The sequence below is a fragment of the Culex pipiens genome, chromosome 3 (assembly GCF_016801865.2).
Source record: "Culex pipiens pallens isolate TS chromosome 3, TS_CPP_V2, whole genome shotgun sequence".
NCBI lineage: Eukaryota > Metazoa > Arthropoda > Insecta > Diptera > Culicidae > Culex > Culex pipiens.
Genome location: NC_068939.1, coordinates 159,521,632 through 159,534,846, shown reverse-complemented (window position 1 = coordinate 159,534,846; position 13,215 = coordinate 159,521,632). Strand labels below are relative to the sequence as shown.

At 32.7% G+C, this 13,215-nt stretch overlaps 1 protein-coding gene across 21 annotated transcripts in view; it reads right to left on the bottom strand.

Annotated features, from left to right (window-relative positions):
* The window catches only part of LOC120414134 (glutamate-gated chloride channel), a 115,596-nt gene extending 103,348 nt beyond the window's left edge, over positions 1 to 12,248 (bottom strand). For all 21 annotated transcript variants that reach the window (XM_039575184.2, XM_039575255.2, XM_039575330.2 and 18 more), the window contains exon 1: positions 11,449 to 12,248. The gene's annotated coding sequence lies outside the window, so the exon portion shown is untranslated. The remainder of the gene's footprint in view (positions 1 to 11,448) is intronic.
* Positions 12,249 to 13,215: the final 967 nt, after the last annotated feature.

Genomic DNA, 13,215 nt, shown 5'->3' with positions numbered 1-13,215 from the left:
TCATTTTCTGTTTTCTGTTTTAGAAAGACGAAAATGTTTAAAAATAACTGACATTTTTAAAAACTTTAGCTTAAAATGTATTTTTAAGTCCTTTAAATTAAAATTACGAAATTTCGTTTTTTTCATTTTCTACATTTGGCCTGCATCCACTTTTGAGCTTCAAATTTGGCTCGTCATCAAAAAACTTTGAGCACCCCTGCCTTAAGAAGTCATGACCACGACCATGATGACTACAAGTTTTTTATAGTATTGCTGCCAAAACTGTACGAAGAATTTTATGGACGAAATAATGATGGTCGAAATACAAATGGTCGTAAAAAAAAGGAAATTTCCAAATAAATCCAAATCAATAACTCAACAATTTCCAATTTTATTTAATTATTATATGTAAATAAGTTTAATATCATTACATTACCAGTTTTAAAAGTATGTATATGCAATTTAAAATCTACAAGCCAGAAAAGCATAACTATCACATTTGTTTTTTGTCACTTTTACAGCAATCGGACTAATATCTTTCTTTCGATGAAAAAAAAAAACGATACAAAATAGATATAGTCCGTCTCCATTAAAACTAGCTTCATTGCACAATTCAAAGGAGACGCACAATGCCTAAGTATTGCATAATAACTCAAACTTAATAAGTTTGGCATATAATTAAGTTTCCCAAACAAACAAAAACAATTTCGAGAAATTTAGCGTAACACAGAATATGCATGAAAGTTGAAGAAACGACGGCAGCGAATTTGTCAAGAAAGCCTGCTCTCGACGAAGGACCATCAAAAGTGCGAGACCATCCCATGAAGGAAGCAAAACCGGAAGCTTTTGGGCTGTGTCGTTCCGAAAATAAACATCCTCCCTACGCCATGGAGAGCAAACTGATGATGGGCCCAGGCAGAAAGTTTTCATCTTCACCGAACGACTCCATACTACTAGCAGAGACACTTTTCTGCGCATATCACCATCAACGTGATTATTGCAGAGATAGGAGAGAGAAAAAAAGGGTGGCACGTGTGCCTGATGGGTCTCCCCACGTGGCACAAGGGGATGCGAAAATATCAAGTATGTGGAAATTGCTTCCATCTATACGGGTTATGATGTTGGACGATGATGGACGAGGAGAGTTTTGCTTTAGTTGGAGTTGATTTAAGATGTGGAAATTTTCCGAACTAAATAAGTGAGATACGATTGAGTGCTAGCAAAATTTTCAGTTTATTTTTAAACGCTTTAATTAACTTCACTCAATCATAAACCCATATTTCGCTGTAAAGAGAATGGTTTTCGTAATTTCAAGACCACGCTGAAATAAACAACCTTGGTAGATCGATGACGGACACTGGGTAAACAACCGATTTTTCCCAGAAGAAGAATGGCACCTGCTAATGATTGGCGTTAATGCAGTGCTACGGAAATAACTTGCGGGGGATGGAACTACAAACAATAAATTTACGTTTGTTTTTGCTGACGAGAGACTTCCTACGAAAGCTAATAATACCCCAGCATAATAAGGGAGCTAACGTGTAAATCTGTTTGCGACTCGTAAATTTACTGGACGAAAATAACAGGCATTTTTTATGTTTAACTAGATTGTTCTTTATAACATGCCATTTTGAAGGTCAAATGGCTGACTGAAAAATGATTTGAATTGCGTGAAAATTATCGTTCATGATTTTAACTACTTGAAAAATCTTAAAATTATTTCAAAATACTGGTAGAACTAAAAACAACTGTTTATAATTTAATGTATAAGTAGAAACAAAAATGATGCAAATTAATCTACTTACTACAAAGTTTTGAGTAAAATATACTCATTTGTTCTGACAGAGATTGATTTTGAAAATTTGATCAATGAATAAATTTAACCAAACAACTGTGTAAAACTACAACATCATTCTGATATTAACTTTTTTATTTATTTGAATATATTTATTAGAAATCCAATCAAATTATGCTGCTACAAATTTTATTAAAAAAAAATTTCCATCGGCTCTATAGTCAACAAAAACTAAATTTCAAAATTCAAAAAAGCGAAAGGTATCACAAAATGTGTTCAACACCTTTACGATTATGCTACTATAAAAAGTTGCAAAACATTCATGATTTTATGAATGTATATTTTTTAATTTTTCGTCTGTGATCCCAAAATTCAAAGTTTATTAAAAGAAAAAATATTATGCATAGAATAAATGGTGGTAATATTCGTCAGGAAATGGTGACACATTTTGTGTCAAATAAATAAACATAAATAAATTCACCAGTTCCTGATGCAATATTACATGTAATATTGTATTAGGAACTGGTGAATTTGCATCAGTTTTTCTAGATATTTTTTTAATCAAATTTTTAACCTACTAAAATTTAACTTTTTTCTGTGTTCAGTGCTTTCTACAAAGTTTACAAAAAACTTTACAATTTTTTTTCAATGGAAATTATATTTTTTGCCCAGATTTTTGTAAGGGAACATTTTGAAGGGGAGGGGGACAAAAACTTGAAAAAAGCCAAAAAGAGTTACATGTAACGAAATTACTACTTTTCAAATCAAAAATGCATACTTTATGATAATCTAACTAAATGCTTTTGCATGACTGAAACTGAATTTGGTAAAAAGTATTTAGTTCCCCCTTATTTAATAGTATGTATATGTTCAATCAGCGATTATAGTGATTTGGTTGTTTTTTATAAAGTTGTAAATATACTTTTTTAACGTTTTATTTTATATTTGCATCAGCCCAAATTTCTGACGCTCACCAAAGGAAAAATTCTCTCTCGCGCCCGAAAGATCAGTAAAAGAAGTCTCAAAAAATCATCATCTTGATTATTCAGTGGAATATCAATTTCACTACTACACTCTCAGGTATAACGTCGGAAAATGATATGTCACTTTTCGTAGATGAATAATGTTTGTAAACAAAACGAAATAAAAGAATTTTATTGGTGCTAACATTGAGATTGACAAAAAAAATCTTCGACTGATTCATTTTCGTCGAGAAGTTCGGGAGCTATTTTCTTTTGCGTGTTTCGCCACCTTTCTCTCTCTCTCTCTCTCTCTCTCTCTCTCTCTCTCTCTCTATCTCTCTCTCTTTTTCTTTCTCTCTCTCTCTTTCTCTCTCTCTCTCTCTCTTTCTCTCTCTCTCTCTCTTTCTCTCTCTCTCTCTCGCGGATGGAGAAAGTTCACAAGCAAAAAATAAACTTTGCGATTTTTCCATCCCTGTCAGATACATATTTTCGAATATTTTATATTTTTCTTATGGGTACATACAGTATGTAAAAAAAGTATTTACACCCCTTGGGCACTATGCACAAGTTGTGATAAAACATGTAAACAATTTAAATTTTGACAGAAACCTAGTACTACGTTTTGTTCAGAAACTCATGCCGAACATTTTGCTACAAAAAGCTCATGAAAAGATGATTTCTATAAAAGGTTATATAACAAATACTATTACGAAAATAAAAAAAGGTGCAAAAAAAGTTTGTACACCTTTCGAAAAATTAACACAAATAAAGTTATTTGTTGACAAATCACCATTAATCCAGTCTACGAATTCCAAATAGGCATCCTTGACTGATTAAAAAAATAATTCGGATTGAATATAAAGTTTACTAACTACTTAGTATAAAAGTTTATATAACTCTGTAAATTCTATATAAAACTTATCTAAACTAAATTTTGCAAACTTTTAATTCAACTGAATGTAAAAAAAATATCATAGAATTGCTAAATAAACATTTTGGAGTGGGTATAACACCGTTTTGAGGGTCTTTGTATCGAAAGAAATTAGAGCGTCCAATTTCCCGGGGTTTCAAAATTCCCGGGAAACGGGAAATTTTCAACAAATTTCCCGGGAAATCCCGGGAATTCCCGGGAAATTTGAAACTCAACGAAAATTATTCTGATCCTGTTTCTGATCAATATTTTGCAACACAATTGTATAGAACAGTAACTTTAATGGTCATAAAAAGTGTTAGGATCAATTAATGGCTTGACTGCTTGTGAAAAATCATCCAACTTTGAAAAAATATATAAATATTCTAGTTTTTGATACTGTCTTTAAATCGTATCAATTCGAAAAAAATATAATTAGTATTTTTTTTTGAGAAGTTGTATTTTTTAATCAATGTGTTTGAACAGTGAAAATTTATGCTCCACAACATAAAATTGCTTTTAAATTTGCCTCAGTGACCATAAAATTTAAATGAAAAAAAAAAATCATGCAGAAATAATGTTTATCACGGCAAATAACTTATACCGAAACAAGTTTTTTCAACATGTGAATAAATAGATAATCATTGAATTAAAAACCTAATTTCTAGCGCTTTTTAACTTGAAACACTATTTCATGAAATCACAACTCAATGATTTTAAATATATGAAGCGAGTTTTTGAAATATGGTTGCATTCTTTGGGTTAATTTGATATTATACTAAGTTGTTTTTTTAACGATTTTTCATGGTTTCATTTATAGAATGATTTTAGATTTTTTTTAAATTAAGTATTTTTTATAGTGTAGAAGTGGTTGAAATTAAACGATTTTTTTTTTCATTTCATTTCGTGGCGCGGTGGTTAGCGGCTTTGGCTGCCGATCCCTCATGTGTGCCAAGAGGCCCGGGTTCGATTTCCGCCCACCTCCTCTGGGTGTTCTGTGTTTGTCCCGTTTAGTTAGTAAATTCAGTCTGAAAAGACGGTGTGATGTCTATTTTAAACCCTCTTACGCCCTTGGTAGCTCACGTGGTTCATAAATTTATAACTTCAAACTGTAATTTCTCGAATACTTTTAAACAATTTCGTTTCGCACAACCCTTTTTGAAAAATGTAATTATATCAACTCAATTTTCATCCAATTTGGCCAAGGTAATCAAAATTGTTGAAAAATCTCAAAAATTTAATCTTGGCCGGAAGAGGTAAATATCTTATATTCAAATTATATAACAAAAAAATTCGTCAAAATAGGTTGTCAAAAATAAAATAGTTAATATTCATTTCATAATAGCGTAATTTTTGTTGCCCAACATGTAAGCAAAAAATATTCCTGGTTGTGAATGCTTCAAAAATAAATATTATCTGAATTAAACCTTGACATGAAATTTACAGACAATCTGATTAGTTCAATATGAACAGTAGATTGAAATAAATAAATTAAATCAGGTTTTCTAATTATTATTTTTTGTATAATTTAAAATATTGGTGCCAAAAAGGTGGGAAAATGTATACTTCCGCTTGTATTTCGGGAATTCCCGGGAAATTTATAAAAATCCCGGGAAACGGGAAATATTTTTTAATCTATTCTAGCGATACAAAGACCCTCAAACGGTGTTATACCCACTCCAAAATGTTTATTTAGCAATTCTATGGTAATATATTGACATTTAGTTGAATTAAAAATTTGCAAAATTTAGTTTAGATAAGTTTTATATAGAATTTCCAGAGTTATATAATCTTTTATACTAAGTAGTTAGTAAACTTTATATTCAATCCAAATTTATTTTTTTAATCAGTCAAGGATGCCTATTTGGAGTTGTGAGACTGGATTAATGGTGATTTGTCAACAAATAACATTATTTATGTTAATTTTTCAAAAGGTGTACACACTTTTTTTGCACCTTTTTTGATTTCTGTAATAGTAATCATCTTTTTATGAGCTTTTTATAGCAAAATGTTCGGCATGAGTTTCTGAACAAAACGTAGTACTAGGTTTCTGTCAAACTTTAAATTGTTTACATGTTTCATCACAAAATGTGCATAGTGCCCAAGGGGTGTAAATACTTTTTTTACATACTGTAGGTATCAATTTTGTACTGAAACTTTTATGGACAACCCATCGATGCAAAGTAAGTATAAGTCTGTTAAAAAAATACAAAAAATAAAATTAAAATAAAACTCTGATTTCTGGCAGATTAACTCTACTGATAAATAATTAAAATTTCTATTTCCATAAATAATTAAATATTCCATTTTAATTGTTCGTAAATTATTTTACACCACATGTGAATTTTCAAGCATATTTGAAATTTGAGGTTTTCTTCATCTTTGTAGCTTTTTTTCGTTGATTAATGCGATATGTCTTCAAATATTTAACATTTTTCAACAAATAAAAAAAAATGGAGTATTAAAAATCACGCAATCTTTTATATCTTTATTTATTGGTCGGAGCCAAACAAGAGAATCGTTGAAATTCGAATCATTTAAATACAACTAACACACAAAAAAGTAAAGAAAAAACTCAACGCGCTCACAGATAAACAAAGTCCCTCGTACCCATCCCGTGAAGAAGAAACTCCACAAATCTAGCAGGGAGTAAAAAATATACTAAAAAAAAGGCAAAACAGAGAGAAAAAAGACTCCACCATCAAACGCACGAATGGTGAAAATCGCGGAGGCTGCAACTTTGTTACTAGAGGAGCCTCCCCCACACAAATACACACACAGAGAGAGATGATCAGCTGGGATGAGGGAGCTCTTTTGTGTGTGAGTGAGAGAAAGCTAGTGAGACAATTTTCTCACTCGCTCGCACACTTAGTGGTAGGTAAGAGAAAGATTTTCTTCGGGGAGAATTCAGGAAACTCAGAGAGATTGCCTCGACAGAGAGAGTGAGGGAAAATGTTCAAAGTTAGCACCGTTGCGAGAGGCGAACTTCGGAAGGGGCCATTAAAATTATATTTGATTGGAGGCTGCTTCCGTCGGTGGACCATCGACACTGTGGCAAAAGCTTCGTCGAGTCAAAAAGCGTCACACGCACAGGAAGGTGGTGGCGGCGGCAGAAGTCGTAAAAAATCGCCAAGGCTTCTCTCGTTGGGTCGTGGCCGCCTTTGGAATGCCGGAAATTACCCGCAACACTGAGTTATGGGGAGGCGCGCGTTTTTCCGGACGACAAGAGACGCCCCACTTGTAATGGGAATAGGTCGCGCGGTGGCGGATGATGCGAACTTCCCAAAAGTTGTTTCAACTAGAATGACACTTTGTAAGTCGTTAAAAGTGCGTTTACACCGAAAATGTATGCAAGTTAAGGAACCTAGAACGTCGTTTGGTAAAAGAAGAAGATAAAACGAGAAGTTGATTTAAACTGATTTTGGGTTCATAGTGATGGACGTAAAGAATAGCGGAAGTTTGAGAGAATGTTGCGATGAAATTCAATACATTCTATTTTTTCATCATTAATATAAACAGGCCAAATATGAATATCGGGACATTGCGTGACTGGAGAAAAATATTGGAAACCAAGAAACCCCATCGGGTATCAACAAACAGCATTGGATCTGTTTATTTGTAAAATATAGTTTAGTGAAGCTCCATCAGTACCGTAAAACGGGGTGACTTTGATAGGTTTGAGATTTTTCCGCAAAATGAAGATAATTGTAAAATACGCACGGAATGGTATGGAATCATACTGACCGTGTTAGAGAAGTGTCCAAAGTACTTCAAGAAGAAGTTTTTATAAAATTTTGAAAAGTTTAAAAAGTTAGTTAACTATAATTGAAAAAAATGTTGATAAATAGTATGAGTTCGAATTGGAAAACGGAATGTATTTACGAATTCATTCAACTAGGAGAAGGTAAAATTAGTTTGTAAATAATAAATATTGTATGTTTTTGAAACATAATTTAAAAAAACCACAAAAGACATGGGGGTCGTTAATGTAGTTGGTTTGTTTGATTGTGGAATCTTTTGATTCGTGCTTGGAATTCAGTTTATAATGCAATATGAATCGATAATTTTATAAACAAAACTAATTTAAGGCAGTTGCAAATATTTTTCAAAAAGACATAAACTTCAAAAAATATTTGCAGCGGCCTAAATGAACTTATTCAACTTTTTAGCAATTTTACCTTAAAATATAGATGTATTTAGTTTAAAAGCTTATTAATTAACTTAACTAAATACATATATATTTTTTCTTAACAAATATATAAGCAACTTTAGTGATAATACATATGACGCCAAAATAAAATTTGCCTAGGGTTTTTTCTAGGGTTTTTTCTCAAAATTTAATTTCCGCAAAAGAGCACGCAGCTAGCAAAACTAAACTTAGAAACATGTACCCTGCCTGTAAAGGCTTATGAATTGATCTCAGTTGAAAGGTTCTCCAAATCTCTGAATTGCAAATGTAACATCCTGGAGCAGAACTGTTAAAGTCGCATAAACACCAATTAAATTGTAAAAAAAAATTGAACACTTGAAATAAGATTTTAACAAGAAAAACTATGACTATCAAAGTAACCCCGGAATTTAAATAACAATTTTCAACGTAACTATTTTTTTAAACACTATTAAAAAACTTTTATCTCAAAATAGTGCATGGACCTTGTGTGGCCTATCCCAGTATATGTTTAAAAAAAATAATAATTTTGAGACTATCTTTACCAGTTGGAAAATATTCGAACAATAAATTGAAATCCTATCAACGTCACCCCGGTTTACAGCATGTGAAAAATAGTTTTTTCTGTAAACTCAGTTTTTACTGATAGAATATTTTCAAAATTTGGATTATCATTCAGGCCTTGAAAACACAAAATTTAATATCGGATGGGATATGTAAGTTTATAATCTCCTTATAATATTTTTAAATGTTAAAAATTTAAGTGAAGGATGTACCCGAAAGATGTTTTTTTAGATTCAAAAGATATATTTTCTTTTATTCCTCGTGTTTTGATTTTATATGCTAAACGATGCCGATTCCATAACTTTGTCAAACTTTAACCCGCAAAGATTAAAATTATATAAATGAATGACAGTAAAAAATGCGTGCTAGAAAATGCATCTTCAATAAATCGCTTGTTGTATATATTTTCCTTATTTTAAACAAAGTTTTCCAGAAGCATGCTGAAATCACTTGAATTACGTTACTTACTTGTCCCACGGCCTTTGTCGAGGTCGAGGAGGGACAAATAATATTTAAAAAAAACCTTAAAGTTCAGATTCAAAACTCAAACTAAAAAAAAACAAAAAGTATCACAAACTGCTTTAAAAATTATTACAGGAGTGCCACTGTGAACAAAAGATCAATAAATTTATGAAAGTATTTTCAACGTTTTTCCAATTTATGGTCCAAAATACAAAAAAATTACAAATCTTGAAAGTGCCTATTTTATAAAGTATTTAAAATAGTTTTTATAAAGTATTTAAAATAGTTTTTAACTGATTTTAATAGATTTTTTGTTGAAATTAAAATTTTGAGCAATAATTTCTTTTGCTTCCTGATTTTTTTGTGGAAATTTTGAAGGGGAAAAAAGAAACAAGAACCTGTAAAAATTTGCAATGGCCTCAGTGAAAGTCCAAAATTTTAAGTCCTTGTGGTATTCTTAAGTCCACACATTCACAATTATTGGTGTGAATTTTGTTACGCGGATTTTTTTTGTAAATAATCATAACTGTTAACATTTGTTGAACAAGTAAGATAGAAAACGATCTTGCTTAAATTTTCTATTCATTGATTTGAGTAAAATCCTGAATGAAATAGTATAAACTACTTTAATTCAAATTAATAGGTCCGAACTAGGTATAAGGTCCAAAATAGGGACATATAACCTAGGTAAAACAACAGGAAAACTAAATTAATCGATAAAAAATCAGTTACCCGGGCAGACTGTAATAACAAAATTCATGCAATTTCAATAACAAATATTGTTAAAATAACAACAAATGTTATGGAATCTTCTTGAAAAAATCATTTTTACATAAGGGTTTAATAACAGTTAAAGTTATCATAACAAAAATTGTTATTGGTCTGAAAGCCAAAACAACAGAGGAATAACATTTTTTGTTATGGAAGAATACCGCCAATTGTTATTGGGATGATCGGATTAGTTGTTAGAACAACAAAAAATATTAACAAAGATTTGTTCGAAGAATAACTAAAAATGTTATTAGTCTGTTATTACAATAACAATCAAATAACAAAAAAATCATAACGAAGAATAACAAATCTTGTTATAAATAACATAAAATGTTATTGGCCTAGTATTTTCAAATATCAAAAAATGTTATTCCCAAGTTATTTCCGTCTGCTCGGATATTTAGAAAACAAAAATCGTTATCCTTAAATTTAACTCAATAGCATCCATAGTTGAAAAAAACACTGTTTGAGCAATAGTTTGAAAACTAAGACTGTGGTTGCGATTCACCACAGTTGACGGTAAGATTAAAATAAAATTAATGACAGTTGGGTTTAATTTTCCGAAAATACGAATATCAAATTAGCACCTAAACTAACAAAAAGTTTGAAGGGACCGTACTTAGTATAGACAGATGCAGTCTTCAAAATTACAAGCAACTTTTTGAGTCATGAAATTGAAGTGTTGATAAAAATTTGGGGTAATAGTAGTAGGTTAGTAGTAGGATTAGTAATTTCATTGGATTTCACAAAATCATGATTACATTTGGCAAAACCAATTTTAAACAATCACAACTTTTGTCAAATAGTCACCGCTTAATTTTTTAAAAGAAACAGGCTGTCCATAAATGTTGTGCCAAATACAAAACGAAAACGAAGTTGACTTTATAGCTGTCGGCCACCATTGCTAGTACCAACCACTAGTGTCTTCCTTTTTATCTACAAGGACTTCGCCGCCCTGGGCTCCTAAGTGTATGAAAGTATGGCACGGAGCGACGGCGCCGAATACCCATATTTACACAAAGAATTTTAGAGCGCCAAATACAAAACACACCGGAAACTTTTAATAAGTATCAAGTAAATGGAAGAGCACTTCACATTTTGACCAACCTTTGAACCTTTGAAAATAACAAGTTTTCGAAATTATTATTTTCGGACCTTTTATTTATCATTATCAACCTTGATATATATTGTTGCGGCAAGCTTTGTTACATATGAAAAACATGAAATATTTTTTTTTATCAATTCCAATTTGACCTAAATAAAAAATAACTTCGGAATCAACTCGCTCAGCCCAAGTTTGGATAAGATAACATTTAATTTGGATATCATTTTGAAATTATGTTAGAAATGTTGCTGTTTGAAAAAAAAATTCTTAATTTGCAAGAGTTGTTAAATCTTGCTAAACACCATTACTGCTCCAAAAACCTTCACTTTCATTCATCTCCACACACTCTAATTAAATGGTTATATCATCCTGCGCTTTTGTCTGACCACAGGTTCAAGGTACACACAACCATTTCAGCTCACATCCAATCCAGGAAGAAGAAAAAAGCAGCAGCATCCCCCAGCATCATCACGATAATGTGTTTCCCTCCCATACTGGGGGAGTTCCAAAAAGAAAAACCATGCGGGAAAAACTAGGCTGTTCCGTGCGACCATGCCTTGCCCAACCGAAATTCCCTCGAGAAAACCCCCAAAGGTTCGATTTGGGATTGGGTGGGGTGGGGGGAGAGCAAATCCATAAAGACGAAACGAACGGCAAAAAGAAGAAAAAATAAGGTGAGATGATGATGGGCTGCTGCTGCCCTTTGCTGGGAGTCTGCGAGATAAATCTTACCTGGAGGTAATTTTTCCCGATTTTTCTCGCTCTCACCGAGGTATTTGGTGCGAAAATTTTTCTCTTTTATTTTTGAGTTGCTTCTTTTGGTGTCGCCGTTTCCGAAAAGGTGTGGAAAAGTCGCTATTTCGATGTGTTCTTCTTCTTTTTCTTTCTGCACCTCTTGGGATGCAAAGTTCAAGTGGTTCACGCCAGGGTCGGCGACGGGAATTTTCACACACTTTTCATGAGAATGCTGCGGGCTTCCATTATCTCACTTTGGGACCCAAGCTAAACTTGCTCATTTGAGGTGTGCTTCAATGTTGGGTTTTTTTGTGTGCTTAACTTCACTTTTGAAAGATTCACTCTGAAAATTTTCAAAAACACGTAGAAATAACACTTGAGGGCTCAATTTCATGACCTTTCCTGAGATCGCTTTAATTCAATTTACTTTTTTCAGCAGCACAGAATATGGCCCTACAAATGGGTGTTAGCTGAGCGAAGAAACCGTTTTTTCATCTCTCGTACAGCATCTTTCAGCGATGGAAATCCACTTTTGCACCCATCACTTGATCTTCAATGACCATTATCCCAGTAAATCTTCTCCAATAACTACAGAAAATCTAAATTTTTCCTCTAAAACGGGCCCAACCTTGCACAGGAAAATTTGCACTGCCACACTCACTCACACACACTGGAAGACACTTGAATGATCCAGGACCTCACTCTTCTTCTTCTTCTGCTTGTGCCAGTAATCTCCAACCACAGGCCAACGTTCCGACGTTCCAAGAAACCCAACTGCTTCCGTCCACTGTCTACACCTGACTGAGGCGCGAGCAAAATCGATTCAGAGATGCCTGGGATGCTGCTGCTGCTGACTGCCTTACTGGTGATTGGTTCGGTAAAATCGCTCTCTTACCGAATAACTCTCCCGCTCTCTCTTTGTGTGTTTGTGTTTCGGAAAAGTCAGAGAACATAACAAGTGGGTGAACGTTTTTCATTTGAGGGAAATTGACGCGAGAGAGAAAGAGCGAGAAAGAGAGAAGGTTTTCCGACCATTGTTTTTTATCGGGAACATGTTGTACAAGATAAGGGATTCAGTGGAGAAACGTGTTTGTGTTTGTATGAGAGAAAACGGGAAAATGCTTTGTGTATTTGGGCTTTTCTGGCGGGAGAGAAACTGCGGTTTAGAGGAACACGAACTGTATCGGAATTTCAGCTGTAGTAACAGATATTATTACTTAATGAAAATTATAGGATTGGAATGAGTTTATGTATTTTCATCGAGCATTTAATGATCGTATTTCCGACCCTTTTCGCGGCTTTGTACGGTATAATGACAATAATTATTTACTTTTTTTGTTTTTTTTTTGTAATTGCCAATTTTTTATTCATTGTCTTTTAATTTTTTTGGCTATTTTCCGGGTTTGCCTTTTTAAATGTTCTTTGGCAATTTTTCTTTTCATTTTTTTTAATTGCCTGTTGCAGTTTTTTATGAAATAGTTTGGATGGATGAAACAAGGCAAAACCTTTGGTGGTCCAGCGAGTTGAGATCATATTCTTACTGATCAAAAGCTTGTGAAAATCTTAATCGACAAATGTTAATGTGAAGATAAAGGTCAGCAAAAGATTTTTTACATATTATTGATCAGCAAGAGTTAATAGCCTTACGGAATAAAAAAAATGGAAAGATGTTTTTTACTATAGAAATTTTACCACTTTTGTGGCATTCAAATTTTGTTGTACATATTGGCCTCTTACAAAAAAATTATCACAAAGTTCTTTGTA